Below are 27,905 nucleotides of genomic sequence, written 5' to 3'. Positions count from 1 at the left end.
TGCAGCAGCCAGGATATCATCCTGTCACTGCTGTTCCTGAGCCATAGCATTGGTGAGGGCAGCAAAATCATTATAACATGATCAGTAAAACAGGCACATTCAGTCCAGGTAAAGATCTGTTGGAGAAGGGCCCAAAGGTCTTGAGAAATCCCATCATAAACTTTGATTGTGGTGTTTAGGAAATCAACAAACTGTTGAGGAGCTTTGTGGCAATCTGGAGCAGTACTGAGAATGGAAATAATTTCATGCTGCTTCCAGGGATAGTAAACATGGATAGTGGTGTTTTGACCAGCAGCACCAGCCTGTGGATTCGGCATTTCTCTCATGGGGAACAAACCTGGAGTTATCTCATCGCCTGAGTCTCAGAAGAGGAACTCGGCTTGCATCGTTGGACAAGTTGTGGCAAGGCATGGTGGGACTTAGAAGAATGGAAGATTTCGACTTCAATTGACTGTGAGTATTCCAGGCAACAGGGTCAGTAAACTGAGAGGGAGGCGGAGGAAGCGGTGTAGCCGTGACATCGGCATTTGTCTGAGGGCAACCTGCAGCTGTCGAACTAACAGGAGTCTGAGGAGTATAAGGAGAAACGGCGATGGCGGGGACGAATCCAGATGGAAGAACGACAGGGGCTGGCTACACAGGAACAATGGGGATTTGAAGATTGGATGCAACAGTTTGATAAGCAGGAGGTTGAACAACTGGTGGAAGAGGGGTTAGGGCGGGAGGCATTTGATGTGTCGATCCAGTGGGGACTGTAATCACTGGGGGGCGCATTTAGTTTTGCTTGTGGGTTGGGTGGGGGTGGCGGTGCGTAGCGCAGATACAAACACCAATCGTCCAAATCCAAATTTTTGTTGTCTCCCGCATCCAAAGGTGAACCATTGAACTGCACAGTTCTTTTTATTAGTCAGTCACTGGTGATTTTTCTTTTTGTTTCTGTTGACGTTTGACTCAAGCACATTAATTTTTGAGGACCTCAATTAGTTTCATGGTACCATTATCACTCAATTCCATTCCCAGTTTGATGGCGGTATCCTGCCATGACTTCAAGACCAATTCTTTGTGACTTTCATAACAAAACTGTCGCCACAGTCCAATCAGTTCTTTTGCTTTGAGCCCATGTTTCATCGCCAAATCAATTGCTGGGCTGATTTAACCAATTGATTATTTTTGAGGCTGCCAAGTGGCCACTGTTCATCACCTAATTTCTTATTTAAAGGTGCCAGAAAGTTTGCACAGGCCTTCAGACTTTTCGGGCTGCTTTTCACATAGTTTCACCAACGAAGATGACAAATCTTGTGTCTTATCTATATTATTACCCATCTTAAAAAAAACCCTTCTTTTATAATTTCGACCTGAAACTTTCACTAAACAACAACCCGACAATGAACAACAAAACTAATGACTTCTGCAAAACTTTCTCGACATTCTAAAACCCTGACAGTCTCATTGTATTGCGATACTTCCTTGTTTAGTCTTTAACAGAATAATTTGGAAATCAATTTAGACAACACCTATTTGACTGAATTTGAGTCCCCGACTCATTTGAAGTCTTCAATACTCAGGTCCCCGACCTGTCTATTTCCTCTCTCAATTCAAAGTGTTAGAGTCCCCGACTCTATTCCGGATTCCCAATCCGTAGTCCCCGACTCTCTTCCAATTTTTTCACAATAAATCCCTGCCAAGACCGATCCTTTTTGGGCTGGACTTAGCTGATAGACAGCGAGGGGTCGAGCCAACTGCGACTTGAATGAGAGGAAAACCAAATGGAGAAAATACTCACGTCTGGCCAGCCGATTCCTCTACACTCAATAGCAGAGGACTCAAGGCTCTTACGTTGCTGTCCAAAATCTATCCATACTGAATCCGAGTCACAGCACCAGATGAAGATCTTGACCCCCCCTCGGGGTCTCTCGATTCCGCCATCAGTCAATGAGCACTCAAAATCGATTTGGCTGTTTTAAGTCTTCACTCTTTATTTCTTCATACGGTCGAGAGAAGAGCGTACAGAAACCCAAAAGTTGAGTACTTCAGTATTCCTCGGACGAGCTGCACACAACAGCTTAATACAAAGACATTTTTATACTTTTCTTAAAGCAGGGTATAGGGTGTGATTGCATAGTACATTCAAACAATTATCAATCAATACTTGATATTGCTTCATTGGCAGTTACTTGGTCCAATGATACTAACTAGGAAACAACTTATGTCCCAATGCTTAGGTCACTTTTATCTCTCAATACAGAACCGTTACATCTGCACCTGAAGATCAGTCAGAATGGTTATTACTCCCTTGTCTTGTCGAATTACTTCTGTATTCTAAAGGGCGCATTGTCTGCTAATCTCTTTTTGCAACAGTGTGTGGTTAGTTATTTATAGCTATCTAGCAGAATTAGCATTTAGCAGCCTAGAAGCCATTATGCAGCTCTAGCAGAATTATCAGTTAGCAGCCTAGAAGCCATTTTGTCTTGGTAACTTGCGTTGAGAAGCCACCTTGTTGCTGTCTAAGTTACCAAGAGCATCAGTCAGGCGGTTGCTCCTAGCTGCAACTATTCACGTAGGCAGAGGTCATGAGCCTCCATGTCCTAGCTCAGCCTGTATTCAGGTTTCAGACTCTCAGTTGAAGAAGTTGGGGCTGCTGATCTCCCACAGCTGCTGCCAAGAAGATGTTCTCCATAACTGTATCCTCCTGAGATTCAAGCTGGGGATATAGTCCCATCAAGGCACTGGAAGGTGCCTCCTTATGTGCACCAGCATCTTTGTTAGGTACAGATTTGGTAGGTTGATGACGCTTAGCAATCTCTAACCGTTTAACGAAACAATGCATCATAACATTTGTCCCAAGTGGGATTGCCAGCTCCTTCCTGAGTATTTTCTTGCCATTCTTTAATTTTACTCAAGTCACAAGAGCCTCCGCAGGACCAACAACCCTGTGACCATCCATAAAGATCACTACAAAAAGGAGTGACATAGCTCATGTTTCATGGTGCATCATACTGCTAGTGATTCCATCAGAACAGTGAGGTCTGCTATCTGTTGCTGTGATCTTATCATCTTACAACATTTTTGTTTTGTTCACTTTTTCATCTTTGGGCTGTATTCTGGGTGCCTCACATCTTCATTCGCGGAGAGGTACTGACCAGTGGTTCGATTTCCCATTTCTGTAATCTACAAAGAGACATTAATGGCCAAGAATGGAAAAGGAGAGGGAAAAAAACCTGTAACAGGTGCCCGCATGCACTAATCTACTATAAGCGCTCACTGGTGTTTCTCTTCCATCCAAAAGGTCGCGAAGTCTTGAGCCTATTTTAAATGGGTAACTACCACTTTGTCTCTCTCACTGCCCTGGTAAATGTAGATTTCTCCACGATCTTGCCTCAACCTTTTTGTAGTCTTGGCTCAGTTGTAGTCACTGGATGGACACCGGACAGTCTCTACATGTCCCCACCGTGAGGGGAGCATAGGCCCAGTCCTCCTTTCAGCCAGAACTATCACACGCACTATTTCTATTATTTCCTCTTTTACTTTTTTTGGATGGTGTATTAATTGGAATTCTGTCTAACTCTGATTCTCTGACCCCAGATTCTGTCAAGGAAATTGCTTAATCTGAGACTTTGAGTCTTGTTTCAAGAAACTTTATTTTTTGTGAATTCACGGAAAGGCTGCTACAGTCGTCACTGTCTCACAGCACTCTCTCAAGCTGAACAGTCAGCCTATTACTTATACAATGATACAAACAACTTTGCTTACATTCTGTACTTTACAATAATTCAAGATAAAGATAAGGACAGTGCAGCTATCACCTTTTTTCTTCAATGTTGCTCAAGGACAGAGAAACTAACGAGCTTAAGATACATTCCCTATATTTTGTCAAACTATAATTACACAAAATCTCAGTCTTTATCTCTGCAAGTATATTTCAACTAAAGCTGCGAGCCTGAGAGCCAAGTTTGTCAAGTATACTATCATACAGCAGTATGCTAAGTTTTTACTATTTCCACAAAATGTATTGCTGGATTTAGTGAGGAGTGTTGGTGCATGCTCTGCAGGAAGGGCCAAAGATTTGGTGATTCTTTCCAAACAAAGTCTGCAATAGTCATGGGTTTCTGTCTCTGGGCTAGCAGAGCTAAGAACTTCTGCCTGATGTGTTCAGCTAACTCAGCACCTGACTCCCTCATGCATTTTAGCAATGACAGGAGGCTGTTTGGCACTTGATGAGTCAGTCAGAACACTCAGTATTTTATTATGAATGTCTCCTGACAGCTGCCTTCTTATTAAGATCTTGCAGGGTTTGGCCCTTTGAGCTTGCAGTACCAATCATGGCTGATTGGTTTGTGGCCTTAATTCTCCTTTTCTGTCCTCAAAAATCTTGACTCCTACTTAATCCCCTTGTAGTAGTATTCATTTGCAATTTTGCCTTCTGGTTAGCTGACAAATAAAGCAACCTTACACCTAACCTGGCTTCAGCCCACTCATAAAACAGTGACTAATCGCATACAAATCTCAATTCGATGTGACCCTTGAGTGTGTTTGCCTTTCCAGTGTTTGAGAAAACAGCTGAAAATGATGTACCACTCCATTGGTATAAACACAAAATACTGTGGATGCTGGAAGTCTGAAATAAAAAAGGAAGGTGCTGGATAATCTCAGCAAGCTTGACAGCATTTGGAGAGAGAAACAGAGTTACAATTTCAAGTCATTATGAATCTTTTTCAGAAGTATTTACAATTGAATAGTATTGAAAAGTCTCCTGTATTTCTGTCCAGATTCCTTTTGACAATGACAAACCATTTTTGAGAACCGCTTGCATTACTAGCCCACACTGCTTAGCTCTGTGTTGAACATACAGATAGCCAGCATGTGAAACATACATTTTTTTGCTGCAATCAAGTAAAGGAGATGACAACATGAAATTTGTGTTACCTAGCTCTGCCTCGAGGAGCATGGAACATCACAAATAATGGAGCAAGAGATGCATGCTTTTACCTTCTGCAGCTTTTTTTAGAAGAGGTTGTGACAGGAGAGGAAAGCAAAATGTGAGAAGCTAATTAGGTAAAACAAGCCATTACCTTCAATGGTTTGGGCTCTGGTATTGGCTACAACATTAGTTGCAGCTGTCCTCATGATGGTGAGCTACATTCTGCATTAAAGGAGGGCATACATGTCTGATTAATTGCTTCCATTTGGAGCTGTGTGAATGTGGTGGAAAAAACTTGGGGGATTCGCCAGTTATAGCCAAACTATAACTATGGTGGATGGCACGGTGGCACAGTGGTTAGCATTGCTGCCTCACAGCGCCAGAGACCCGGGTTCAATTCCCGCCTCAGGCGACTGACTGTGTGGAGTTTGCACGTTCTCCCCGTGTCTGTGTGGGTTTCCTCCGGGTGCTCCGGTTTCCTCCCACAGTCCAAAAGATGTGCAGGTCAGGTGAATTGGCCATGCTAAATTGCCCGTAGTGTTAGGTAAGGGGTAAATGTAGGAGTATGGGTGGGTTACGCTTCGGCGGGTCGGTGTGGACTTGTTGGGCCGAAGGGCCTGTTTCCACACTGTAATGTAATCTAATCTAATCTATGTAATCTAATCTAAAAATCAAACAGTTGGAAACAGCTTGAGGCTTTCTGCAGTGTCATATATGAGGTTTGAAGTGTGGCTATGAACATGAAGTACAAGTTATCCTCAGTACAAGTTGTTCCTGCTTCTAAGTGACATACTGATGGTGAATGGGCAGCTCAGTGGTTAGCACTGTTGCCTCACAGTGCCAGGAACCCGGGTTTGACCCCAGTTTCGAGCATCTGTCTTTATGGAGTTTGCACATTCTCACCATGTCTGCGTCGGTTTCCTCTGGATGCTCCAGTTTCCTCCCACAATCCAAAGATGTGCACGTTAGGTGAACTGGCCATGCTACATTGCCTATAGTGTTCAGGGATGAGTAGGTTAGATGCATTAGTCAGGGGTAAATGTAATAGGGTCGGTATGGACTTGTTGGGCCGAAGGGCCTGTTTACACACTGCATGGATTCCATGAATGGAGCAGTGTATTACAGACAAAATGTGTTACTTTCAATCTGTAATTAGGATATGTACATGAAAATTGTTGTTAATTTCTCATCCGTCCGTAGAGCTCATTCCAGGATTCATGAGTAAAAATAAAGATTATTTATTCCCACACACTTAACCTGTGAATCAGTGCAATGTTGCACATAAACAGTCTTACATCCACCCGCATGCACAAATATTGGTTACAACTGGACGTAAAAGAATAATTATAAAAATCGAATTTAACTTCTTTTTCCCTGCAAGCCTAAAGTTTCTTTAGTTTTGACGGAACGAAAATGTTAGAAATGCAGAGATTTTTCAGTGGTTGCAATGATTATTGTAGTTGATCTGCCCGAAGTGGTTTTTTTAAGCAGAACTTAAAAGTTGAACAATTATAATTTGGTTCCTGATGACTTACAGTCGATTTCTAGTTGATGACTGAAGTCTGTGATTATTTTTGATAATCCTGTCTGTGTCTGGTGTAGATGACTTGTAATTCGTAACGAGGTTAACATGTTAGAGGCCTCACTCTGGTTGGAAGGGAGGAACAGTCATGGTGCACCAATAAGCTAATGGAGGTTATTCAATTTGACATGCCTAAAGTTAAAAGTTGACTTTCCCTATTGTACTTTATGAAGCATGAAAATGATTTGTCTGCAGATGCTTCCATCTGTAGATTTTAGTTTATCTTTAAATAATTGCAACATTTGGGAGGCATTTGGATGGGTATATGAATAGGAAGGGTTTGGAGGGATATGGGCCGGGTGCTGGCAGGCGGGACTCGATTGGGTTGGGATATCTGGTCGGCATGGACGGGTTGGACTGAAGGGTCTGTTTCCATGCTGTACATCCCTATGACTCTCTATGTCTAATGAGATGTGTGAAATTCACAAGTGGCTATAAATGTCCATAATTACTGACCTATTTGCTTGAGTTTTGGGTGTTGTCTGGAGTTGATGGTTCCAAACTCACAATGTGAGCCACCTTAAAAACTGTGAAGAGAAATCTGTGTTAACGTTTCGGGTCCACTGACCCTTCCTCTGAACTGATAGAACCTAGGAGAATGTTAGATTTTTTGCAAAAGATGGAGGGAAAGAGGTAAGGAGTAGATGATAGGTGGGGATAGAGCCCAAAGAGAGAGAGAAGTTCAATTCGACAGACAAAGGAGTGGATAGCAATCTGGCTAGGAGAATGAATAGCTATTAATGGAGACTGTAGCTAACAATAGGTAGTGTGTAATGGTAGACTATGTGTGGGGTTGGGGGTGAGGACATGGGAGAGTTCAGGTCCTCAAATTATTGAACTTGATATTGAGCCTGCAGGGCTGCTCAGCAACCAAACAGAAAATGAGGTGATTTCTTCCAGCTTGCACTAAGTTTCGCTGGAACACTGCAGCAACTGGGAGCACAAGTTCTTTCTTGCGGGCAAAATGTATATGTTCTGTGAAGCGGTCACCCAGTCCATGCTTCAGTTTTCCAATGTAGAGGAGACCACATTGTGAGCAGGGAATGCAGGAGACCAGATTGTGTGAAGTCCAGGTAAAGTGCTGCTTTACCTGGAAGGCTTATTTGGGCCCTTGAATACTGAGGAGGGTGGAGGTAAATGGGCAGGTGTCAGACTTTCATTGCTTGCAGAGGAAGGGGCCATGGGGATGTGGGCAGGTGTTGGCACTGAGGGAAGAGTGGCCCAGAGTGTTCCAGAGGGAACAGTCCCTGCAGAAGGTGAGCAAGGGAAGGGAATGGAATATGTGTTTGGTGGTAGCATTTCACTGGAGGTGGCAGAAATGGCAGCTGATGATCTTCTGGGTGTGGATGTTGTTGGGATGGTTGGTAAAGACAAGGGGAACCCTATTGCTGTTGCGGGAGGGAAGGGGCTGGTGTGAGGGTGGAAGTGCAGGAAATGAGTCAGACCCAGTTGAGAGCCCTGTCAACAATAATGCTGGGAAATCCTCGGTTGAAGGAGAAGGCGGACATTTCAGAGGCTCCCTTTTTTGAAGTTGACGTCTTAGAACATATGTAACAGAAATGAAGGAACTGCGAGAATGGAAAGGAGTCTTTATAAAGAAGCAGGGTGCGAGGATGTATAGTCCAGGTAAATGTGGGAGTCAGTAGGTTCAAAGTGGATATTAGCAGCTAGTTTCTCTACAGAAATGGAAACTGATGTCGAGGTAGATCAAGTGAATCCTTAGAAGAATATAAAGGCAGTAAGAGGAAAATCAGGAGGGCAAAAAGGGAATATGAGATAGCTTTGGCAAATGGAACTAAGGAGAATCCAAAGGGTTTTTACAAATACATTAAGGACAAAAGGGTAACTAGGGAGAGAATAGGGCCCCTCAAAGATCAGCAAGGCAGTCTTTGTGTGGAGCCGCAGAAATTGGGAGAGATACTAAACGAGTATTTTGCATCAGTATTTACTGTGGAAAAGGATATGGAAGATACAGAATGTTGGAAAATAGATGTTTACATCTTGAAATATGTCCATATCATAGAGGAATAGGTGCTTGATCTCTTGAAGCGGATAAAAGTGGATAAATCCCCAGGAATCGATCAGATGTACCCTAGAACTCTGGTAACCGAGGGAAGTGATTGCTGGGCCCCTTGCTGAGATATTTGTATCATCAATAATTACAGGTGAGGTGTTGGAAGACTGGAGGTTGACTAACATGGTGCCACTATTTAAGAAAGGAAAAGCCAGGGAACCATAGACCAGTGAGCCTGACATTGGTGGTGGGCAAGTTGTTGGAGGGAATCCTGAGGGACAGGATTTACGTGTTATTTGGAAAGGCAAGGACTTTTAAGGATAGTCAACGTGGCTTTGTGTGTGGGAAATCATGTCTCACAAACTTGATTGAGTTTTTGAAGAAATAACAAAGAAGAATGATGAGGGCAGAGCAATAGATGTGATCTATATGAACTTCAGTAAGGTGTTCGACTGGTTAACAAGGTTAGATCTGATGGAATACAGGGAGAACTACCCATTTGGATACAGAATTGCTGAAAGGTAGAAGACAGAGGGTGGTAGTAGAGGATTGTTTCTCACATTGGAAGCCTGTGACCAGTGGAGTGCCACAAGGATCGGTGCTGTGTCCACTACTTTTCATCATTTATGTAAACGACTTGGATGTGAGCATAAGTGGTATAGTTATTAAATTTACAGATGACACCAAAATTGGAGGTGTAGTGGACAGCGAAGAAGGTTTCCTCAGATTACAACAGGATCTTGATCAGATGGGCCAATGGGCTGAGAAGTGGCAGATGGATTTTAATTTAGACACATGTAAGGTGCTGCATTTTGGAAAAGCAAATCTTAGCAGGACTTATACACTTAATGATAAGATCCTAAGGAGTGTTGCTGAACAAAGAGACCTTGGAATGCAAGTTCACAGTTCCTTGAAAGTAGAGTCGCAGGTAAATAGGATAGTGAAGGAGGGATTTGGTATGCTTTCTTTTATTGTTCAGAGTTGTGAAAACCTGTTGCAGCTATAGGCCACGTTTGGAATATTGCATGCAGTTCTGGTCTCGTTCCTATCAGAAGGATGTTGTGAAACCTGGAAGGGTTCAGAAAAAAGTTTTACAAGGATGTTGCCAGGGATGGAGGATTTGAGCTATAGGGAGAGGTGAACAGACTGGGGCTGTTTTCCGTGGAGCGTTGGAGGCTGAGGGGTAACCTTACAGAGATTTATAAAATCTGAGGGGCATGGATAGGATAAATAGAGAAAGAGCCTTTTCCCTGTGGTGTGGGAGTCTAGAACTAGACGGCATAGATTTAGAGTGAGAGGGGAAAGATATAAAAGGGACCTAAGGGGCAACTTTTTCACATAGTGGGTGGTGTGTGAATGAGCTACCAGAGGAAGTGGTAGAGGCTGGTACAATTACAGCATTTAAAAGGCATTTGGATGGGTATATGAATAGGAAGGATTTAGAGGCATATAGGCCAAGTGCTGGCAAATGGGACTAGATTAGGTTAGGACATCTGGTCAGCATGAACGAGTTGGACTGAAGGATCCTTTTCTATGCTGCATGTCTCTATGACTCTATAAATGGGCACGGAGGTGAAAATGAGTTTGACCTGATGTCACACCCGAGATTCATTAAGGTGGAGATGCAGAGGGATAACAAGCTGAGACCTTTGCCTAGAGGCATGGCATTCATCCACAAACTCCATCAACAAACACATCGACCTGGACCCAATATACCAACCACTACAGCGGACAGCTGAAACTGACAACCAGAAGCGGCAGGGACAGACCACTATAAACACCGGAGGAAACATCAAAGAAGCGCTTCGCAGGAGGCTCCCAAGCACTGATGATGTCGCCTAGCCAGGGGACGAAAGGTTTGCAACAAAAACTTCCAGCTCGGCGAACAGAACCACAACAACGAGCACCCGAGCTACAAATCTTCGCACAAACTTTGAACCTTTGCTGAGTACAGAAAGTTCAGCATTGGAGAGTGAAAGGTTAGGAGGGATGGTGAATACCCAATTGGAGTGGGGTCAGGGGAGGGGATGGAGTAAGAGGGAAGAGAAGGGGAGGAAGGTTCCAGAGGGCGATGGGTACCTCTGAGTTGTTGCATCTTGTGTGCCTTGGTGCCTGAAAGGAAAAGAAAAAAATTCTTGTTCGTGAGTCAGCCAGCAGATGAAGTGGAACTGCAGAGAGGTACAACCCAGAGCCAGCATGATGTGATGCTGTTGGAGAGAGAGGTCAACAGTGTGCATATAACACCATGTGGCACTGACTGTGGGTCTTAGGTTGTGGCGAGAGCAGCTGTCTGAGGAATGTTGAACAGAGAAACCTGTGATTATGGCTTCATTCAAAGCAAGAGGCATGAAACTTTCTCTCTCTGTGAGATAAATAGAGGGAGGGGCAGTGGGGCTGGGGAAAGATAGGTGGGATGGTGTTAGGTGCATGCAAGTAGGAGGTGATTGTGATTGGTCAGTGGGAAGGGTGGAGATGATAGGCAGGGAGGAAGATGGACTGGTTAGGTCAGGTCAAGGGGGTGGGGCAGAGAGGGAGCGCTTGACCTGGGAAGACGTTGGGCAGATTTGAAAGCTGGTAAATTCTATGTCAAGGCCATATCATTGTAAGTTCCTGAGGTGGAAGATGAGGTATTCTTTCTCCAGTTTCCGTGTGGCCTTTTTTGACAGTGGAGGAGGTCCAGAATGAACATATCATTGGGTGTGTCTGAGGGGGTGTTGAAATATCTGGCAATTGGAAGGTGGGATTGTTTTGAGCATCCGGGCCATAGATGTTTCCTGAACTGGTCCCCAAGTGCTCAGTCTCTCTGACGTAAAGGAGATCACCTCAGGAACAACGTATGCAATAAATCAGGTTAGAGGAATACAGGTTCATCTCTACAATGATTCTTTGGGGCCTTGGACGGAGGTGAGAAGGGAACTGTGGGCGCAGGTGTTACACCCCCAGTGTTTGCAAGGAAACGTGCCAGGTGTGGAGGAGAGGTTGATGGGGAGTGTGAACCAAACGAGGAAGTTGTAGAGAGAACTGTCCCTGAGGAAAGCGGATACGGGTGGGGATGTGTTTTAAAAAATTCTCAAGGTCAGGTTCGTAGGAGAGTAGTCTGACACAGAACAAACGACCAAGAGGCGAGTCTGCTAGAATATGGGCATTTTATTCCCCGCAGCGTCGCCACAACCAACGGGTCTGGCTTATACTCACTCTACATGTTACCGGAACTGGGAGCCGTCAGTTCTCGTAGAGCGGTTGCCAACAACCCACGCTCGGCGGTTAAACGTAACCCCGGAGCAGACTCACCGAACTGGAGACTTTTCCAGCTGATATACTCTTTTCCAGATATAAACATTCATGTGAACAGCAGAGCAAGGCTAAAAAACACATTCCATTCTGGTTACATACAGATAAGAAGATTCACACGGGGAGGTGTGTAATAAGATTCACACGGGACTAAGCAACACCTCCATTCCGGTTAGATTCACACATGTATTGGGACATAATTTTTAACCGTTTCACCACATTCCACTGCTTGGCCCAATACATGTGTTACATTATGATTCACACATGTATTGGGACATAATTTTACACCACATTCCACTGCTTGGCCCAATACATGTGTTACATTATGCTTAATTCAGTTCAATTCGTTTCAGTTAATTTCAGTTCAGTCAATTCAGTGTAGTTCAATTCAGCTCAGTTCAGGTCTGTTCAGTTCAATTCAATTGTGTTCAATTCAGTTCCGTCCATTTCAATTCAATTTAGCTCAGTTCCATTTTGTTCCGTTCAATTTGATTCACTTCAGTTCCACTCAGTTCAGTTCAATCCCATTCAATTCTGTTAACTCCGCTTCAGCTTTTTGGACATGCCCACATCCTCCGCTGTACCCCAGGCAAGGGGTTCTTCGGCAGGACTGGGATCCTCTCTCAAACAAACTGCCACGTACATGCCCACATCCATGCCATCCCGGGACGGTCGGGACCTCCACAGTTTGTTCTTCTGGTTTCTTAGTCTTTTTCCAAAACATTGTTCTGTATCAAAATCTCTCCTCAATTGCGATTGACCCTGCTCGACTACGCCAAATGTTTTAAAAAATTCTCAAGGTCAGGTTCGTAGGAGAGTAGTCTGACACAGAACAAACGACCAAGAGGCGAGTCTGCTAGAATATGGGCATTTTATTCCCCGCAGCGTCGCCACAACCAACGGGTCTGGCTTATACTCACTCTACATGTTACCGGAACTGGGAGCCGTCAGTTCTCGTAGAGCGGTTGCCAACAACCCACGCTCGGCGGTTAAACGTAACCCCGAGCAGACTCACCGAACTGGAGACTTTTCCAGCTGATATACTCTTTTCCAGATATAAACATTCATGTGAACAGCAGAGCAAGGCTAAAAAACACATTCCATTCTGGTTACATACAGATAAGAAGATTCACACGGGGAGGTGTGTAATAAGATTCACACGGGACTAAGCAACACCTCCATTCCGGTTAGATTCACACATGTATTGGGACATAATTTTTAACCGTTTCACCACATTCCACTGCTTGGCCCAATACATGTGTTACATTATGATTCACACATGTATTGGGACATAATTTTACACCACAGGATGGAAATATCATTTTAGTGGTGGGGTCGATCTGCAGGTGAGGGCGGGATGTTTGAGGGCAGAGGTTCGGAAATGGAGGTGATGTGGTTGAGGGCATTGTTGATCATGGGGGAGGAGAAATTATGTTCCTTTAAGTATGGGGACATCTGAGATGTCCTGGAGTGGAATTGCTCATCCTGGGAGCAGATATGCGGAGGCAGAGCAACTGGGAGTATGGGATCGGGGGGAGGAGGGTGGAAGAGGAGGTGTAGCTGATGTAGCTGTGGGAGTCATGTTTGAAATAGATGTTGGTGCCAAATTAGTAGCTGGAGATGGAGACAGAGAGGTCCAGGAAGGGAGGGAGGTGTCAGAGATGGTCAGGTAAATTTGAGGTCAGGGTAGAAGGTGTGAGTGAAGTAGGTAAACTATTCAAGCTCCTCATGGGAGCACAAGGCAATGCTGATACTGTCATCAGTGGAGCAGTGGAAAAAGTGGGGGATGGTGCCAGTGTAGCTGCGGAAGAGGGACTGTTCCATTGATCCTACAAAGAAGGAGGCATAGCTCAGGCCCATGTGGGTGCCCATAGCCACCCCCACTGGTTTATAGGAAGTGAGAGGATGGAAAAAAAAATTAAGAGTGAGGACCAGTTTTGCCCAAGCGGATGAGTGTGTCAGTGAAGGGGGACCTGTTCTGTCTGCAGGAGAGGAAGAAACAGAGGGCTTTAACTCCCTCTTCATGGGGGATACCGGTGTAGAGAGATTGGATGTCCATGGTGAAGATGAGGTGTTGGGGGCCGGGCATTTGAAAGTCATGAGAAGATGAAGTTCGTGGTAGTGTCCTGAATGAAGGTGGGGAGTTCCTGGGCCAAAGGGGACAGGACAGAGTCGAGATAAGAGGAGATCAGTTCAATGGGGCAGGAGCAGGCAGAGACAATCGGTCAACCGGGGTAGTCAGGTTAATGAATTTTGCTGAAAATGTGTTGCTGAAGAAGCGCAGCAGGTCAGGCAGCATCCAGGGAACAGGAGAATCGACGTTTCGGGCATAAGCCCTTCGGGTCGGAGACAGAAACAGGCAGTGCAAGTTTGTGGAACTGCAAGGTTGTGGAACTATAAGGTTGGAGGCTCTGGATGGGAGATCTCCCAAGGCGATGAAGTTGTCAATGGTCTTGGAGATGATGGTTTGGTGATGAGAGGTCGGATCATGATTGAGGGGAGTGAGAGGAGGAGGTGCCAACAAGTTGGCAAGGTAGGGATTTGTGTGCCAAACTACCATTGTGTCTCCCTTTCAGCTGGCTTGATGATGAGGTTGAGGTTGGAGTGGAGGGCAGCACGTTGCAAGGGAGGGAGGTCGGAGTGGGTGAGAGGGGTGGAGAGGTTGAGGTGGGTAATGTCATGACGGCAGTTGGAGATGAAGAGATCGTGGGAGGGTACATAGAACATAGAACTTTACAGCGCAGTACAGGCCCTTCGGCCCTCAGTGTTGCACCGACCTGTCATACCAATCTGAAGCCCATCTAACCTACACTATTCCATGTATGTCCATATGCTTGTCCAATGACGACTTAAATGTACTTAAAGTTGGCGAATCTACTACCTGAGGTCTCCTGCTCCTCGGATGCTGCCTGACCTGTCATGCTGTAACCCTACATATAATAGGTAGCAGTTGTCACAGTCTGGTTCAAATTGAGATGGTCTGAATCATGTCTGGTACCTCTGATACCTCCTCCTATCTCCTCCGGACTGTGACCCCACCATGCAACATCAAGCCAAAGTATCAGCTACGGTCTCTGACCTCATTTCATCTAGGTATCTCCCCACCCATTGCCTCCTAGTCCTGTGCAGTTCGCTTCTACCTCCTTCCAAAAATCCATAAACAGGACTTGCCCGGGCAACCCTTTCATTTCATGTTGCTCTTGCCCCACAGAAATCATCTATTCCTTCCTTGATTTGATCTTTGCTCCCTGGTCCAGTCCCTACCCACTTCCACAATTTCTCTGACACTTCATGCCAGTTTCAGAATTTCCAGTTTGCAGGCTACAGTCGCCTCCTCTTCACCATGGATGTCCGATCCCTTTACATGTCTGTCTCCCACCAGGATGGTCTCAGGGCTTTCTGCCTCTTCCTGGAGCAAAGGCCTAAACCTTCCCCACCCACCACCATCCTCCTCTGCTTGGTCAAGCTTGTCTTCACCCGAACAACTTCTCTTTTACTTCGTCTCATTGTCTTTAGGTTAGAGGAGTGGCCATGGGTACTTGCGTGAGCCCCAATTATGCCTGACTCCTTGTGAGGTACTTGGAACATTCCTTGTTCCAGTCCTATTCCTGGCCCCGCTCACAACTTCTGCGATTTTTTGATGATATCATCAGTATTGTTTTCCTCTCTCATTTGGAATTGGAACAGTTCACCGATTTCGCTTCCAATTTCCACCCTGCCCACACGTTCACCTGGTCTATCTCTGACTCCTCCCTTCCTTTCCTCGACATCTCTGCTTCCTTTTCTGTGGATTAACTGACCCTATATTCACTATAAACCCACCAACTCCCACAGCTACCTAGACCATACATTCTTGCAACCCTGCTTCCTTTAGAGACTCCATTCCATTTTCCCAGTTCCTCTGACCCCATCACATATGTTCCAATAACGTCAACATCAACAAGGGAGCCTCCGAAATGTCCACTGTCTTCCTCAGCCGAGGATTCCCAGCACCATTGTTGACAGGGCTCTCAACCAAGTCCGGCCCATCTCCCACACTTCCATCCTCACCCCTTTCCTTCCCTCCTGCAACAGTAATAGGGTTCCTATTGTCTTTATCTACCATCCCATCAGCATCTACATCCAGAAGATCATCAGCCACCATTACCTCCAGTGAGATGCCACCACCAAACACATATTCCCCTCTCTTGTCCACCTTCCACAGGGACGGTTCACTCTGTGACACCCTGGTCCCCTCTTTCTTTCTCCAAACACCTCCCCACAGCCCCATGGTACCTTTCCCTGCAACCACCAAAATTGTAACACCTGCCCATTTACCTCCTCCCTCCTCCGTATCCAAGGACCCAACATTCCTTCCAGGTAAAGCAGCACTTTACCTGGACTTCACACAATCTAGCCTGCATTCGCTGCTCACAATGTGGTCTCCTCTATGTTGGGGAAATGAAGCAAAGACTGGGTGACCGCTTTACAGATCATCTACGTTCTGCCTGCAAGAAGACCCTGAGCTTCCAGTTACCTGCCTCTTTAACACGGTACCCTGTTCCCTGGCCAACACCTCTGTCCCAAGCCTGTTGCAGTGCTCTCGCGAAGTTCAGTGCAAGCTGGAAGAACACCTCATTTTCCACTTAGAGACTCTGCAGCCCTCCAGACTCAATTTTGAGTTCAATATTTTAGGGTCTAAACTCTCTGATGTCCTCACCCCCAACCCCACCCCATTGTTATCCCACAATTTGCCATGACACACTGTTAGCCACAAATAGTCTCCATTAACAGCTATTCACTCTCCGAGGCAGATCGTTATCCACTTCTTTGTCTGTTCAACTGTTCTTCTCTCTCTTTGGGCTCCATCCCTACCTATTGTTTACTCCTTACCCCTCCCCCACCATACCTTCTGCACATAAATCGACATTTTCCTAGCTACCAGTTTTGAGGAAGGGTCACCGGACCCAAAACGTTAACTCTGATTTCTCTTAATAGATGCTGCTAGACTTGCTGAGCTATTCCAGCAACTTCTGTTTTTGTTTCTGATTTACAGTATCTGCAGTTCTTTTGATTTTCATCTTAAAACCTGTTGTGTGAAATCTTACATGGGTATGAGCGACATGGGCAATGAGAAGATTTGTGGCAGAATTGGACTAGAAATCCAGCAAGGCCTGTCACAACTTCAGGATCAACCCGGTGCAACTTCTAAGCTTTTGCGAAGTAGCAAAGCAAGTGTCTTGTTAGGCAATGGTGAATTTTTAATAGGCAGGATTAAAGCTTGTAACAATGCTTGTTAATGGTCCAACTCACCTAATTAATATTAAGCTTTCTGTCGTCATTAGCCAGGGGTAAGGTCCCGCAAGACTGGAATGTTGTGAATGTAGCAAATGTTGTGCCCTTATTCAAGAAGGACTGCAAAGAAAAACCTAGGATCTTGTTATGGACCAGACTGAACCTCCTCAAAACATTTCAAGAGAGTAGCCCGGACCCTAACTTTGCTAGTTGTTTTAAGCAGGTTTAAAGTGGATATTCCAGGAGGGAATCAGCTGTTTTAAACAAAACAAGATTACTAAATGAAACACAAACAAAAGAAAACAGAATACCGAATAACTTAACCTCTTCAAAAACCCAACAGATCTTCCCAACCTAATGATGCTATTCCAAATACTGGCAACAATTCCAATAAATACCCTTTGGCGCAACAGGTAAAATCGAACAGGTTCTTACAGGATAAAAGGCAGAGAGAGAATACTAGCCTGGGCCTGCTTCTTTGGGTCCAGCAGCTTTTTCCACACAACTAGAAAAGGTGAGCTGGGAGAACTGTATAGTCCCCATTCATTGCACAAGTTTTTTTGAAACTTGAAAGCCTTCTGCCTGCCTGTTATCAAATTGGACCTAAAACTCTTAACCTCCAGACTTTTCACAGTCTGTTGTTTATGACCTCTCTGAGATAAAAGCCAAGGATAACATAACCTTGTTAAAGGAGCAGCTTTGTCACATTTGCTTCCTTAAAAAAAATGAATCATCAATATCCAAAGATGGCTTCATTTTAAAACCCCCTTAAATCTAAATTGTTAATACTCTAAAACACACATTGACTACAAACGTGCAAACATGCACAACTACATTCCGTTTCAGTCTGTTGTACTCCTGCCACCAAACGCCTCCGTTTCTCATTCGAGTCTCAACAATGCATCAGCAATCACATTTTCATGTCCTGCCACATGCACAATTTTCAAACTTAATGGCTGCAACAACAAACTCCATCTGAACAGTCTGGCATTTTTGCCCTTAAATTTCTCTACAAACTTCAATTGGTTATGATCAATGTATATGATTCATAGAATCCCTACAATGTGGAAACAGGCCGTTTGGCCCAACAAGTCCACACCAACCCTCCGTAGAGTAACCCATCCACACCCATCTCCTACTCTATTACTCTTCATTTCCCCTGACTAATGTATCTAATCCACACATCATTGAACACTTATGGGCAATTTAGCATGGCCAATTCACCTAACCTGCACATCTTTGGACTGTGGAGGAAACTGGAGCACCCAGAGGAAACCCACGCAGACACGGGGAGAATGTGCAAACTCCATACAGACAGTTACCCGAGGCTGGAATTGAACCTGGGTCCCTGGTGCTGTGAGGCAGCAGTGCTAACCACTGAATCACATGTCACCCTGAGCCACTGTGCCACCTTTCTCATGTTTCTGTCCAAATGCCTCTTAACCTTTGCTATTGTATTTGTTTCTACCACCTCCTCTAACAACGCATTTCTGGATATTGTCTCAGATATGTTACTGGTTACATAAACACTGAAATATTGTAATAACATCAACACTGAAATATTGTAATGCCAACACCAAGTTCAAAGTCTCCTTCTGAACCGTTGAATATTTCTGCTGTTGAATGTTCAACTTCCTGGAGAATATCCGAAAGGTCTTTCTATCTTCTCGTCGTCTTGCAAGAGCACAGCATCAATACCCACATCGCTTGCATCAAGAGCCGCTTGATTGGCTTTCTGTAATTAGGTGTGGCTAATACTGGAGCAGTGGTTAACACAGCTTTCAGGCTGTCAAATACCTTCTGACAGTCCGCTGTTCACTGAAACTTCTTGCCTTTCTTTAGCAATTCCATGAGTGGAGCAGCCACACTGTGAAAGATTGGTACGAATTTTCAATAAGTCCATTCAATCCCAGGAACCGTAGTACTCCGCTTTTTGTTCATGGTATGGGAAACTCCCCAATTACCTTTCTTTTTAAATCTCGTGGAGCAATTTGTCCGTGTCGAATAACATGGCTCAGGAAGTTGACTTGGGCTTCGGCAAATTCACTTTTAGTCCGATTTATCACCAAACCTGCCTTCCAAAGTCGATCAAACAATTCTGACAAATGTAAATGTTCCTTCCATATGTGACTAAAAATCACCAGATCATCGCTATAAATGACATAGTTGGGTAGTCCGCCAATGAACTTATTGGTTGGTATCTGAAATGTGGCTGGTGCATTTTTCATGCCAAATGGCAAGATTTTCAACTAATACAGTCCATTCAGTGTTATGAAAGCCACAGTTGCGTTTGCTCTTTCTGACAAAGGTACCTGCCAGTATCCTCTGAGCAAGTCCAACTTAGAAATATAAGTTGCTTGTCCCACTTTCTCAACACAGTCTTCCAAATCAGATATGCATCAGTCTTTGTAACTGCATTGACTTTGTGATAGTCCACACATAATCACTGGGCACCATTACTATGGGTGAGCGCCAGTCACTGTAACTCACTTCGATTGTGTCGTCTTGGAGCATGCGTTCAATCTCCTTTTGAACCGTGCCAACTTTAGAAGGTTATGCCTATAAGGATGTTGCTTAATCAGAGCAGCATGTTCTATATCTACATCATGCATAATTAGGTTAGTACTTCCCAGCTTATTTCCAGTTATCTCCCCATGTGATGGTAAGAACTCTTTCAGGTCATTTCAATTTTTCTCTGGAAGGTAACTCAATAACGTATCGCAATTTTTGACAACTTCCGCATTGCCCAATTTAATTTGAGGCATGTCCAATTCAGAATCTTCTGAATTTAGTTTCTTCCCTTTGTGTTGTAATCAATAACACATTCTCCTTTTGCTTTCCTTCCCTGTCCCTATACCTTTTGAGCATATTAACATGACACACTCTGAGATTTATTTCAGTCTGGAGTCCCTATGAAGTAGTTCACCTCAATAAATTTCCTTTCAACTTGATAAGGTCCACTAAAATTTGCTTTTAAAGGTTCACCCACCACTGGAAGTAACACTAATACCTTATCTCCTATAAGAAAATTGTGAATTTTTGATTTCTTGTCTACTTCCTGTTTCATTGTATGCTGTGATACTTTTAAATGCTGTTTTGCCAACACCCCAGCTCTATTTAATCACTCCTGAGTATTTGACATTTAGTCCAAATACGTGGTCTCTGAATTCTGACTTATCAATTTCTCCTTAATCAATTTTAACGGTCCTCTCACTTCATGCCCAAAAACTAATTCAAATGGCTTGAACTTGGTCGATTCATTTGGTCCATTTCTGATCACAGAAAGCACAAATGAAATTCCCTTATCCCAATCATCTGGATAGACTTGACTATAAAGCCCTCAACATGGTCTTTAATGTCTGATGCCACCTTTCTAGCGCTCCCTGTAATTCTGGATGGTACACAGTAGATTTGAATTATTTTATTCCTAGCAGTCCATAACCTCTTCGAATAATTTTGATGTAACATTTGACCCTTGATCTGATTAGATATGGACTATCCACAGAGATCCATTGAAAAATTTGAGTAATTCCTCTACAATCCTTTTAGTTGTTTACAAATACTGATTCCCACTTTTTGTTTGGGGTAGGGGACCTACACAAACAATTAAGACTCTTGTAAAAGGTTCCTCAAATGTAGGAGTAAGTATTAAAGTTGAGGGTTTTATTACTGCCAATGGTTTTCCAATAACCTGACATGTATGACATATCTGGCAAAATTCAGCTACATCCTTGTGCCAGTAAAAATGTTTTTGTATTTTAATTTGTGTTTTCCTCCCTCCTAAATGTGCCACACACCACTCGCAACACCTCCTTTCTATAACCTACTGGCAAAATGATTTGGTGAACCTCTGCCTGTTTCTAATCTGCCTGAATATGTGATGGTCTTCATTTCCTCATTAAGATATCATTTTTCACTGGACACTCCTACCTCACCTTACATAATTGAGCACTTCTTGTCTCACAGTGAATTCCAGTTACTAGTACCTTTTCTGGCAATAGTCCTTTAGAAGTACATATCTCCTCATCTTTCAGCATCACAGATTGAGAGGATCGGATCCTGCGTCTCTTAATATTGTAACTGCTTTATCTGCTGCTTCTGACCTATATAAATAAACTTTACCTTCGCTAGTATATGGTTTAAGAAGATCTGGCACTTCCTCCTTTACCAATCTCCGACCAACTTGTACATTCCGGTGCAGCTTTCTAGCCTCCAATGTGCTCTCTGATACCACTCCTACAAAATTCCCTGGCTTATCCTATTTTCCTACATCTGGCTTCCCAGTGCTTTTCCTAACCCACCAACACTGTGATTTCATGCAGCCTATTTATTGCAGTGTTTTCCCCAATTTCTATCCCTCATAGATTAAAATTGATTCTGGAAGTCAAACTTTGCTTTATGGACCAATTCATGATCATTAGCTATTTCAGCTGCTAATCTGGCAATTTTAACTCTCTGCTCTTCCACATAAGTTCTCATACCTCAGGAAGTCAATTTTTGATCTCCTCCAAAATAATTGTCTCTCTAAGAGCGTCGTAGGTTTGCTCTATTTTTAATGCCCTAATCCACCTATCAAAATTACTTTGATCCTTTCAAACTCAATGTCGGCTTGACCAGGGTCCCTCCTTACATTCCTGGTGCTTCTAGCCCAAACTCATTTGCACTTAAAATGGCATTTTTCACCTCCGCATACTCCCCAGATATCTCCTCTGATAGTGATGCGAATACCTCACTCGCTCTACCTACAAGTTTTGTTTGGATCAACAAAACCCACATGGTCACTGTCTACCACATTTATTTAGCCACTTTTCAAATGAGATGAAAAAGGCTTCCACACCCTTCTCACCACATTTAAGCAATGCGTGAATATATTACTTATCCTCACTCTCTTCCTCATGAAACTTACCTTCAGCATTCATCTCCCTCCTTTTAAACTGACTTTCCTGTCACAGTACCAATTTCTGAAATTCAAATTCCCTCCCTTTCTTCCTTTCCTCTCTCTTCTTTTATCTCTCTTTCCTTTTCTCTCTATTCTGCTTTTAATCATAATTCAAACTGTTTCATTTCAGTTTCTCTTTCCTTGTCTTTTGCCTCTAACTCAAGCTGCTTCATTTTCAATTGAGTCTTAGGTATCTCTAAAGATTCTGATGGCATTTCCAGCAAATCCAAATGCTAAGCTATTGCTGGAATTATCGCTACTTTCCCCATGGAAAGAGACAGCTCCAACTCCACCTTGTCTTCCAATTCCAGCAGCTTGGCCTTAATCACCTTTTGCAAAACCCCCAAGGTCACTTTTTCCACCCCCCAGAAATCTCTTGGTGACTTAAAGAGCCATTATTATCCCAAGCACTGCTTAAAACAACCAAATTCAACAACTGGATCAACAGACGCTAACACTTATCACTAGCTGCCTTTGAGTCCAAGAACTCTAATCCCAAATCGGAACTATGGAACAAATCCCGCAAAGAGCCCCCAGTCTGTTATGGACCAGGCCAGACCCTCTCAAAACATTTCAAGAAGTAGCCCGGACACTAACTTTGCTAATTGTTTTAAGCAGGTTTACAGTGGATATTCCAGGAGAGAATCAGCTGGTCAAACCACTTAGTTTAAACAAAACAGAATTTATTTGCAAGATTACTGAATGAAACACAAACAAAAGAAAACAGAATACCAAATAACTTAACCTCTCAGAAGACCCAACAGATCATCCCCACTTAGTGATGCTATTCCAAATACTTGTAACACTCCCCATAAACACCCTTTGGCACAAAAGGTAAAATCAAACCCAGGTTCTTACATGATAGAAGTCAGAGAGAGAGAGACTACCATCCTGGATCTGCCTCTTTGCGTCCAGCAGCTTTTTCCACCCTTCTACGAAAAACCAAACCAAACCAGAGACAAGGTGGGCTGGGGAAACTGGCCACACCACATTCATTGTGCAAGCTTTTTTTTTAACTTGAAAGCCTTTTACCTGAGGCAGCCTCTGTTATCAAATTGGCCCTAAATCCCTTCACCTCCAGACTTTTTGGAATCTGTGTTGTTTACAATTTCTCTGGGGAAAAAAAAAGCCAAGGATAGCATAAAGGAGCAGCTTCATCACAAACTGTAGACCAGTAAGCTTAACATCTGTGGTAGGTAAGATTCTGAGAGATAAGATATATATGTATTTGGAAAGACAGGGTTTGATTAGGAATAGTCAGCATGGCTTTGTGAGTGGGAGATCATGCCTCACATATTTGTTAGAGTTCTTTGATGAAGTGACAAGGAAGGTTGATAAGGGCAGGGTGGTAAACATATGGATTCCAGTAAGGCCTTTGATAAGGTTCCACATGGTAGGCTGCTCTGGAAGATTATGTCACGTTGAATCCAGATGGAGCAGACAAATTGAATACGCAATTGGCTTGATGGTAGGAAGCAGAGGGTAATAGTAGAAGGATGGTTATCGGACTGGAGTCCTGTGACTCGTGGAATGCCTCAGGGGTTGGTGCTAGGCCCATTACTGTTTGTTATCTATATCAATGATTCGGATGAGAATGTACAAGGCATGATTAGTAATTTTGCAGGTGACACAAATTAGGCCTGATGTGTAGGGGCCGGTGTTGGACTTGGGTGGACAAAGTTAAAAGTCACACAACACCTGTTGGACTATAACCTAGTGTCGTGTGAGTTTTAACTATGGGCGGCATGGTGGCTCAGTGATTAGCACTGCTGCCTCACAGCGCCAGGGACCCGGGTTTGATTCCAGCCTCAGGTGACTGTCTGTGTGGAGTTTGCACCCATTCTCCCCATGGGTTTCCTCCCTCAGTCACAAAGATGTGCAAGTCAGGTGAATTGGCCATGCTAAATAGCCCATAGTATTAGGTACATTAGTCAGTGGGGAATAGGTCTGGGTGGGTTATTCTTTGGAGGATCGTTGTGGACTTGTTGAGCCGAAGGGCCTGTTTCCACACTGTAGGGAATCTAATCTAATCTAATCGAACTAAAATAGGCAGTATCGTGGACAGTGAGGAAGGTTTGCAGAAATTTCAGCAGGGGCTTGATCAGCTAGAGAAGTGGGCTGAGAAATGGCAAGTGGAGTTTAATACAGATAAGTGTGAGGTCTTGCATTTTGGAAAGTCAATTCAAGGTGGGAGTTTCATGGTGAATGGTAGAGCCTTAAGGAGTATAGTGGAACAGAGGGACCTTGGAGTTCAGGTGCACGGTTCTTTGGAAATGGATTCACTGACTATAGAAGTTGGGAAGTTATGTTGCAGTTGTACAGCATGTCAGTGAGGCCATACTTGGAGTATTGTGTTCAGTTTTGGTCACCTTGCTTTAGGAAAGAATTTATGAAACTGGAAGGAGTGCAGAAGAAATTTGCAAGTATGTTGCCAGGACTCAAGGGTATGAGTTGTATGGAGTGGTTGGACAAGTGAGGATCTTTCTCTTTAGCGTGTAGGAGACTGAGGGTGATCTTATACACTTCTATAAGATCGTGAGAGGTATGGATAGGATGAATGCTTTCAGGCTTTTTCCCTGGTTGGGGAATCGAGGATGAGAGGGCATCAGGGGAAAAAATAAAAGGGAACTGAGGGACAGTGTTTTTACACAGAAGGTGATATGCATATAGAATGAGGTGCCAGTAGAAGTGGTTGAGGTGGGTACATTAACAACATTTTAAAGACATTTGGACAAACAGGTGGTTATGAAAGGTTTAGAAGAATATGGGCCAAGTGCAAGGAAATGCAGTTAGCGTGGATGGACATTTTGGTTGGTAAAAATAATGACTGCAGATGCTGGAAACCAGATTCTGGATCCAGATAAGTGGTGCTGGAAGAGCACAGCAATTCAGGCAGCATCCGAGGACAGGCAAAATCGACGTTTTGGGCAAAAGCCCTTCATCAGGAATAAAGGCAGAGAGCCTGAAGCGTGGAGAGATAAGCTAGAGGAGGGTGGGGGTGGGGATAGAGTAGCATAGAGTACAATAGGTCAGTGGGGGAGGAGATGAAGGTGATAGGTCAGGGAGGAGAGGGTGGAGTGGATAGATGTAAAAGGAGCTGGGCAGGTCGGACAAGTCCGGACAAGTCAAGGGGACAGTGTTGCTGGAGGTTAGAAACTAGGATGAGGTGGGGGAAGGGGAAATGAGGAAGCTGTTGAAGTCAAGAGCTTCCTCATTTCCACTTCCCCTACCTCATCCTAGTTTCAAACTTCCAGCCCCGCATTGTCCCCTTGACCTGTCCGGACTTGTCCAACCTGCCTAGCTCCTTTTCCACCTATCCACTCCACCCTCTCCTCCCTGACCTATCACCTTCATCTCCTCCCCCACTCACCTATTGTACTCTATGCTACTTTCTCCCCACCCCCACCCTCCTCTAGCTTATCTCTCCACACTTCAGGCTCTCTGCCTTTATTCCTGATGAAGGGCTTTTGCCCGAAACGTCGATTTTGCTGCTCGTTGGATGCTGCCTGAATTGCTGTGCTCTTCCAGCACCACTGATCCAGAACTAATGGGTAATGCTACTTCAGACTAAGATGGTAGGCAGAGCTAGTGAGGTATTTGCAGCCCTGACAGATGAGGGATTAAGAGATTATTGGACCATAAGTCCGTAAGAAATAGGAATGGAAGTAAGGCCATTTGGCTCATATAGTCCAAAAAACCCAGAAACTAATGGGTTCTCCTTAATTCTAAATTTTTTTTGGAAAAAAGTTGCTTTTCCATAGATACTACTCCTGTGGGTGTTTGTTATTTCAATATACCCCTTGTTATTGCTGTTATCTCTCTGGCTGCCTTTAGGGAGTCCTGGCTACCCTCTGGGACTGGATAACAAAGGGATCTGGGTTCAAAGGGAAGTGTCTTGCTTAAAAGTTAGCCAACCTAGTGCTTCAACTGATCTGTTTTATTTTAAACTTCAGCTTCCTCTCTATCCCATTGCCATTATTGTGCCTGCCTGTGAGACTTTAGCTTCCCAACCAACTGGCTTCACCATACGTGTTCCATTAGTGGCTCCTGAGGGGTCTAACCTCTGCATAACATTTTATCTCTTTCTCTCTTCCCATTCTCCTACCTGCCAGCATGCTTCAGCCTCTTCAACCCATACCCTCTGTCATAAAATCACTACAAGTGTTGAGGCAACCATTTAACCCACCAACTCCACACCGATCTTGCAACAACGCTATTGGATAACTCAACACATTGATTAAAGGACTCAAAATCAGATTTAGAATCAGAGTCATACAGCATGGAAACAGACTCATCAGTCCAATTCATCCATGCTGACCAGGTATCCCAAACTGAACCCCTGGTCTCATTCGGCTGCATTTGGTCCATATTCCTCAACCTTTCCTATTCATGTATCTGGTCCACTTGTCTTTTAGATGTTGTATTTATTTCCACCTGTACCACTTCCTCTGGCAGCACATTCCATATATGCACCATTATCTGTGTGAAAACATTGCCCCACAGGTCCTTTTTAAATATTTTCCCTCTCACCTTAAGCCTATGCCCTTTAATTTTGGACTTCTTAACCGTTGGAAAAAGACCTTAGCTATTCATGATTTTATAAGCCTCTATAAGAAACTCCAGGGAAAAATGTCCCAGTCTCTCCCTGTAACTCAAACACTCCAGTCCCAGCAATGTCCTTGTAAATTTTTTCTGCTCCCTCTCTAGTGTAACAATATCCTTCCTATGGTACGACTGCCAGAATTGTATGCATTATTCTACAAGTATCTGCACTGATGTCTTATACAGCCACAACATTGTGGCCAACTCCTACATTCAGTGCTTTGACCAATAAAGACTAGTATGCCAAATGCCTCCTTTACTTTTAAGGAACTGTGTACCTGCACCCTTCGGTCCTTCTGTTCAACAACACTCTTCAGGACCCTATCATTAACTATGTCAGTCCTGCCCTGGTTTGCCTTACCAAAATACAACACCTTACATTTACCTAAATTAAACTCTATCTTCCACTTCTTGGCCCATTGGCTCATCTGATCAAAATCTTGTACTCTTCGATACCTTTATACCATTATACCACTAATTTTGATCATCACAAACTTACTAACCATACCTCCTGTACGCTCATCCAAATTGTTGATATAAATGACAAAAGTGGATCCAGAACTGAACTTTGTGGTGCACCGCCAGTTACAGCTCTCCTTCTACTACCACCCTCTCTCTTCTACCACCAATTTTGTATCCAATTTGTTATCTCTCCCTGGATCCCATATTATCTAACCTTACTAACCAGTCTACCATGGAGGACCTTGTTGAAAAACACCCTTCAGCTATCACCCTCTGCCTCTTGCCATTCAGACAATTCTAGATCTAAAGAGTCAAATTTCCTAGGATCAGTGGGCTTTTACCTTTGCTATCGCTCTCCCATGTAAGTTCTTAACGAAAGCATTGCTGAAGTCGAATAGAGTGCATCAAATTCCTTGCCATCATCTACACGGCTGTTTACGTCTTCGAAAAATTCAATGAATTTGGTCTAACATGACTGCTTTATATTCAAACAAGTAGAAATACTATGAGGGAAATACAAGTTAACTGGTGAAACAACTACAGAGTACATCAAATAATATATGAAATCAAGACAGGTCCCATAGATTTCTTATCATCCCACCCAGATGTTAGGACACTGTGGTTCACCCAATCTGATTTAAACCTTGTCTTCTTCTCAAGGGTTTCCAGTTCTTCACTTGTTGAATCATAGAATCCCTACAGTGTGTAAACAGGCCCTTCTGCCCAACAAATCCACACCGATCCTTTGAAGAGTAACCCACCCTGGCCCATTCCCATTCCCTATTATCCTATATTTACTGCTGATTATTGCACCTAACCTACA

This window comes from Chiloscyllium plagiosum, unplaced genomic scaffold (assembly GCF_037043375.1).
Source record: "Chiloscyllium plagiosum isolate Xiang-an unplaced genomic scaffold, Cpla_swu_hap1 HiC_scaffold_10, whole genome shotgun sequence".
Taxonomy (NCBI): Eukaryota; Metazoa; Chordata; class Chondrichthyes; order Orectolobiformes; family Hemiscylliidae; genus Chiloscyllium; species Chiloscyllium plagiosum.
Note: the sequence above shows the minus strand (reverse complement) of the source record.